General features: G+C 41.4%; 1 pseudogene; it reads left to right on the top strand.

Moving 5' to 3' along the window:
• The first annotated feature begins 4,933 nt into the window (after positions 1 to 4,933).
• On the top strand, positions 4,934 to 7,216 carry LOC102399686 (annotated as a pseudogene).
• The last annotated feature ends 506 nt before the right edge of the window (positions 7,217 to 7,722 follow it).

Genomic DNA, 7,722 nt, shown 5'->3' with positions numbered 1-7,722 from the left:
TGATATTTCTCTCGGCAATCTTGATCCCAGTTTGTGTTTCTTCCAGTCCAGCGTTTCTCATGATGTACTCTGCATATAAGTTAAATAAACAGGGTGACAATATACAGCCTTGACGTACTCCTTTTCCTATTTGGAACCAGTCTGTTGTTCCATGTCCAGTTCTAACTGTTGCTTCCTGACCTGCATACAAATTTCTCAAGAGGCAGATCAAGTGTTCTGGTATTCCCATCCAACCTAGATAACATATTCAAAAGCAGAGACATTACTTTGCCAACAAAGGTTCGTCTAGTCAAGGCTATGGTTTTTCCTGTGGTCATGTATGGATGTGAGAGTTGGACTACAAAGAAGGCTGAGCGCCAAAGAGTTGATGCTTTTGAACTGTGGTGTTGGAGAAGACTCTTGAGAGTCCCTTGGACTGCAAGGAGATCCAACCAGTCCATTCTGAAGGAGATCAGCCCTGGGATTTCTTTGGAAGGATTGATGCTAAAGCTGAAACTCCAGTACTTTGGCCACCTCATTTGAAGAGTTGACTCATTGGAAAAGACTCTGATGCTGGGAGGGATTGGGGGCAGGAGGAGAAGGGGATGACAGAAGATGAGATGGCTGGATGGCATCACGGACTCGATGGACGTGAGTCTGGGTGAACTCCGGGAGTTGGTGATGGACAGGGAGGCCTGGTGTGCTGTGATTCATGGGGTTGCAAGGAGTCGGACATGACTGAGTAACTGAACTGAACTGATAGATGAATAGGAGTGATTCAGGCAGAAAAAGAGAGAAAGAGCATTATTTTTTTTAATGTTTATTTATTTATTTGGTTGTGCCAGATCTCAGTTGCAGCACATACCATCTTCGTTGCAGTATGTGGGTAATTTTTTTTTAAGTTGCATTATAAGGGATCTTTACTGGCAGCATGTGAACTGGTAATTACAGCACGTGGGATCTAGGTCCCTGACCAGGGATTGAACCCAGGATCCCTGCATTGGGAGCTCAGAGTCTTAGCCACTGGACCACCAGGGAAATCCTGAGAAAGAGCATTCTATGCAAAGAAAACAGTATACAGTGTCACCTACAAAAGAACGAGTTCTGCTCCGAGAGCGTGTTCATAAGTCCAATTTGTTCAACAAAGTTAGCCTAGGTACCCAGCTAACACAATTGGCTATATGGTACTGTACTATAATAAGTTTATAAAACTTTTCACACAAATAATACATAAAAAACAAGCAAACCTAAACACAAAAAATAAAACATTTTTAATCTTACAATACAGTACTGAGAGAGTCAACTCCTAGGCAGGTTGATCAGAAGTCCCGGGATCCCCAAGGAGAGAGGGGTCTGGAATACTCCAGGAAGAGGAAAGGACAAACTTTTTTTCCTTTACATTCCTTAGTCTTAGTCACATAAAACGTTTTTATATTTAAGCCTGGAACTGATGATTATACAACAAACAACTAAATTTAAACTCTGTACTAAGGATTATATAACAACAATGTATCCTGCTTGAGACAGTTTCTCCTTCCTGAAAACCTTCTGGCTAATTCTGTTATCTTAAAATGTAAATTATGGGAGTGAGTCTAGTAAGATCTTTACAACCTCCAGACATTCTTTTGATTCATTGTAATGCAAAGAGTCAAACAGGACTCAGCGACTGAACTGAAACTGAATAACTAATTAAACGGTATATAACTCCATTGCTAACACTAGCAAGGGGGTACTCTTTCTGCCCCTTTCTGATGTCTGTGTCAGAAGCTTTCTCTATCCCTTTTATACTTTCATAAAACTTTATTACACAAAAGCTCTGAGCAGCCAAGCTTCATCTGTGGCCCCAGATTGAATTCTTCTCCTCTGGAGGCCAAGAATCCCGGTGTCTTTCGTGGTCCAGCAACAACCTTTCAGTACCTTGAAAAGTACAGTAGTATGGTACAGTAGCTAGCACACAGGGGCTGGCATTTAATGAATAGGCAAGAAGAGTTACTGACTGGAGAAGGGAGAGGAGGTGGGAAATGGTGAGCTGAAGGATGGTCAACAACATGAGACGGAGGGTAAGCTACAATTTCACTCATGCCTGACCCTGATGACACAGATTCTGGTTCCTTGCTGAATTCAGTTCTATCTACCCTCTTGAAAAAATGATCCACTGATGTCTGGGTAGTAGCTTTATTTTTTTTTTTTCTCATCATAGTAGTACTGGATTTTATCTGAACAGCTGCTGCAACCTTCATGTACCGTTCTGCATTCAAGACCTGTGCCTCAAAAACTAACTGTGCTGGACTTCCCTGGTGGTCCAGTGGTTAAGAATTCACCTTCCAATGCAGAGAACATGGGTTCAGTCCCTGGTCTGGGAAGATTCCACATGCCACATGGGTCAACTAAGCCCTAGCACCACAACTACTGAGCCCGTGTGCTGCAACTACTGAAGCCCATGCCCTGGAGCCCACAACAGCCCACAAGGCAACAAGAGAAGCCACCGCAATGAGAAGCCTACATGCTAAGTTGCTTCAGTCGTGTTTGACTCTGTGCGACCCATGGACTGTAACCCCCCTGGCTCCTCTGTCTATGGCATTCTCCAGGCAAGAATACTGGAGTGGGTTGCTATACCCTTCTCCAGGGGATCTTTCTGACTCAGGCAGGTGGATTCTTTACCACTAGTGCCACCAATGAGAAGCCTACACACTGCAACTAGAGAATAGCCTCTGCCTGTGGGCAGCAACAAAGACCCAGCACAGCCAAAAATAAATATACAAATATTTTTTAAAAAACCTATTATTCTCTGTCTCTGGACTGCTTATTAAAAATAAAAACAACAACAAAAAAACTAACAGTGCCTCCTCAAATATAAAATCCCCTTGTCATTTCTTGTGTCATGAATCCCTTCAGTTCTTTGGTTACTTCTTCTTTCTCTTATCTCCCTTCGTCCTTTCTCTGGGCCTCCAATTCCATCAGGTCTTCATTAGTAAGCTCCATGTTCACATCTTTGAAAGCTCAAAACTTGAAGGTTACATATAGGGGGGTTATGTATTTAAAAAATGCTTTGATCAGGAAAGACTTAACTAAAATTTAGACAATATTCTTGGAGATTTGGAGCCTTAGGGTGCAAAAGGTAGCTAGAGAAACAAGCAGGAGCTGGTTTGCACCGAGTCTTGTGGGCAATGTTAAGAATTTTGGTATTCACTCATTCATTGATGGGCAGCCACAGAAGGGTTTTAAATAAAATTAAGGATGGCTTTGACCAGACTTGTGTTCTTAGACGATCACTCTAGCTATCATGTGGAAAATGGTGCTTTCATTAGATTATACTTTTGGCTAAGTGTAACACAGACTCAAAATAACAATGGCATAAGTAAGGTGAAGTGTGAGCTGGAATTGGATGATGCTCCTAAAAATCTTTAGGAACCCAGGCTCCATCTATCTTCTTCTTCTATCATCCCTACATTATTGCCCTTACCAGCATTGTCCAAGTTTGTTCTGCACCGAAGCCAGATCTCAACCAGCAAGAAAGGCAGCTGGAAATTCTATATGTCACTGCCATTTTGTTTCTTTAGCAAGAACCTAGTCCAATGGCCACATCCAGCTCAAGGGAGTTTGGGAAAGTGAGTTTTTTTCCCCTAGATGGCTCCATGCCCAGATAAGAAGTCTATTACTTTAGAAGAAAAGGAATGGATGTTGGAAGACAACTGGCAGTTTTTGCCACTGATGAATAAGAGATGGTCAAGAGAGGAAACAGGGTGACTAGCATAGGGGCAACTGTAAAAGTCCAGATGGGATATGATGGTGAGTTGGTCTAGCATGGTAAAGTAGAGACAGAAAGAAATGAAGGGATCTAGAAAATGTGTAGGAGTATAGAGTCAATAGCTTCCCTACTGGCTCAGATAGTAAAGAATCTGCCAACAATGCAGAAAACCTGGGTTCAGTCCCTGGATTGGGATGATCCCTTGGAGAAGGGAATGGCTACCCACTCCAGTATTCTTGCCTGGAGAGTTCTATGGACAGAGAAGCCAGGCAGGCGACAGTCCATGAGGTCACAAAGAGTTGAACACGATTAAAGTGACAGCAGCAGCAGCAGCATAGAATCAATAGGACTTAGGTATAAGAGTTAAAGGAGAAGGAAATGTAAAGGATAACGTTCAAATTTCTAAAATGAACAACCAGTTAATGGCATCATTAACTGAGATGGGAAAGGCTGGAAATCTATAGATTTCTGTAGGACAATCATAAATTCAGTTTTGAGATTCTTGTCAGATATTCAAGTATAAATATTGTCTTGGCCAGGTGTTCGAAAACGGTGACCTATAGGACAAATTTGGCTCACTGTGTGTTTTTTTTTTAAAATTATAATTTTATTGTGATAAAATATAGGTAACAACATATATCATTTTATCCATCTTTAAATATACAATTTATTGGCATTAATTACATTCACTATGTCATGCAAACATTTCCACTCTCTATTTCCAAAGCCTTTTCCTTACCCCAGCAGAAACTCTGTGCGTGCTAAGTTGCTTCAGTCGTATCCAACTCTTGCGACCCTATGGACTGTAGACTGCCAGGCTCCTCTGTCCATAGGATTCTCCAGTATTCTCATGAATACTGAATTGGGTTGTCATGCTCTTCTCCAGAGAATCTTCACAGCCCAGGGATCAAACTTGAGTCTCTTGGGTCTCCTACATTGGCAGGTGGATTCTTTACTACTAGCGCCATCTGGGAAGCAACAGAAACTCTGTAACCATTAAACAATAGCTCCCCATTCCACTTTCCCCTCAGACCCTGGTAACTTCTAATCTACTTTTTATCTCCACAAACTTGCCTATTCTACATATTTCAAATAATTGGAACCATGCAATATTTGTCCTTTTGTGTGTGGTTTATTTCACTTAGCATAATGTTTTCAAGGTTCACCCATGTTGTAGTGGGTATCAGAACTTCATTCCCTTGTAGCATGGAGCCCTCCAAGAGCAATGTAAAACGGATTTAAAAAGTGATAACTCTGCAAACCAGCAAATAAGTGGAACTGGAAAAGAATGTAGAGAATAGGAGAGAAGAAATAAATTCTGAATTTGAGCAATTTAAATTATTTGTATAGAATAAGCAAGGGGCTATTCAGTTCAGTTCAGTTCAGTCGCTCAGTCGTGTCCAACTTTTTGCGACCCCATGAATCGCAGCACGCCAGGCCTCTCTGTCCATCACCAACTCCCGGAGTTCACCCAGACTCACGTCCATCGAGTCCGTGATGCCATCCAGCCATCTCATCCTCTCTCGTCCCCTTCTCCTCTTGCCCCCAATCCCTCCCAGCATCAGTCTTTTCCAATGAGTCAACTCTTCGCATGAGGTGGCCAAAGTACTGGAGTTTCAGCTTTAGCATCATTCCTTCCAAAGAAACCCCAGGGCTGATCTCCTTCAGAATGGACTGGTTGGATCTCCTTGCAGTCCAAGGGACTCTCAAGAGTCTTCTCCAACACCACAGTTCAAAAGCATCAATTCTTCGGTGCTCAGCTTTCTTCACAGTCCAACTCTCACATCCTTACATGACTACAGGAAAAACCATAGCCTTGACTAGACGAACCTCTGTTGGCAAAATAATGTCTCTGCTTTTGAATATGCTATCTAGGTTGGTCATAACTTTCCTTCCAAGGAGTAAGCGTCTTTTAATTTCATGGCTGCAATCACCATCTGCAGTGATTTTGGAGCCCAAAAAAATAAAGTCTGACACTGTTTCCACTGTTTCCCCATCTATTTCCCATGAAGTGATGGGACCGGATGCCATGATCTTCGTTTTCTGAATGTTGAGCTTTAAGCCAACTTTTTCACTCTCCTCTCACTTTCATCAAGAGGCTTTTGAGTTCCTCTTCACTTTCTGCCATAAGGGTGGTGTCATCTGCATATCTGAGGCTATTGATGTTTCTCCCGGCAATCTTGATTCCAGCTTGTGTTTCTTCCAGTCCAGCGTTTCTCATGATGTACTCTGCATATAAGCAGGTACAAAATGAAGGGGTGCATATTTTAACAACACTAAATGAAAACTCCATAACATTTTCAGATCATGTTTCCACATTAAAACATCTACTGAGGGAGGGAGAGGGCAAGTTTGTACAGTCAGAACTGGGATTCCTGATACATGCTATGACTATCCCACGACAGGTATCAAAACCTAAAATACCCTGACATCTTCTCATTTCAATTAAAGAAATATGGATTCAGTATTCCTCACAATATTCTGGCTTGGGCAAAATTATCAAATCATTACGAGTAGATGTGATTCTAGACCTTGAAATTGCTTACCCTAGGCTTATTGTCTCTGAGGATAGAAAAAGTGTGCAACAGGGAAAGAAAAAAGACAAAATCTTTGTTATAACTTAAGGAAATTTCATCTCTGCCCTGCTATCCTGGGTTCTAAGAGATTTAATTATGGCAGGCATTACTGGGAAGTAGAAGTGGAAAACAAAACTAAATGGACATTGAGTGTGTGTTAAGATAGTCTTCCTAGGAACGGGTGGAATCAGCTAGCTCAAGATAGAGTCCAGGCAGCTGGGAGATATGTTGACAGCACTTAAGGTGCAATGCATCCTAAGACAGCCAGCTTCTGCCAGTAATAAGACCCAGCAACATAGGCATTTTTCTGTGTTGGGACTTTCAACTTTAAGGGATCCAATATGTTATTCTCTTTGTTTCTCAAGGATTCTCTATTCTTTATCAGTTCCTGGAAAACAGGAACAAGCAGAGCTACATGCAGTTCTCAGGACTGAGATCATGAGAAAGGGCACCTGCTTGGATTCCTTTCAGGGACTCCCTTCAGTGACCAAAATTTTACTTAAAGGTAATCTATTCTGTTTTGCCCCTCTTACTCAGGATATGGAATGCTTTCTGGCCCTTTAAAGATTGTTATTTGCTTGGCTTTGTTTTTGCTCATTTTTTTTACTGCCTAAAGCTGTCTTGTATGAAGATATATAAACGTGCATTTCTGCAAATAAAGCACCCTTGTTTCACTCGAGACTTGGGTCCCCTGCGTCCCTCTTCTCGTCGACTCCAGTCCCCAGGTCCCAGTCTACAAAGACCGTGACATTTCTGGACCGAGTTGAGTGTGGTTTCCATTTTATAATATGAATGGTAGAACTCTGCTCTATACTTTTAATGATTCTTTATAGAAGCCATTTGGCCCTATTTCTATACTAGACCAGGTCCTGACTCTCTTCAAATCTCTTCAGTAACAGATGATGAAAGATGAAGTACCTGGGAGATGATTTTATTTCAGCTTTTAGGGCTAATCTTAGTAAATTTTGCCTTGATAATTCTGGATTTTTAAAATTTTCTGCTGCTGAAAATCAGGATGGATTTTTCTTCCTCGTTTTCAGAAACTATATAAATAGGGTAGCAATGCCAATTGCAAAGTTGTCACCAGCATCAGTTGTCAAGTGCTTTGAATTTCTTTTTTTAATAAAGACCTTATTTTTATTTGTTTATTTACTTTTTTATTTTAACTGGAGGATAATTACTTTACTATATTGTGATGGTTTTTTCCATATATCAACATGAATTGGCCATAGGTATACATGTGCCTCCCCCATCCTGAAACCCCCCTCCCACCCTATCCCTCCAGGTTGTCACAGAGCACTGGCTTTGGGTGCCCTGCATCATACATAAAACTCCCACTGGCTATCTATTTTATATATGGTAATGTATATGTTTCAATGCTATTCTCTCAAATCATCCCACCTTCTCCTCCCACTGAGT

This window comes from Bubalus bubalis, chromosome X (assembly GCF_019923935.1).
Source record: "Bubalus bubalis isolate 160015118507 breed Murrah chromosome X, NDDB_SH_1, whole genome shotgun sequence".
Taxonomy (NCBI): Eukaryota; Metazoa; Chordata; class Mammalia; order Artiodactyla; family Bovidae; genus Bubalus; species Bubalus bubalis.
This window is presented reverse-complemented; position numbering and strand designations above follow the sequence as displayed.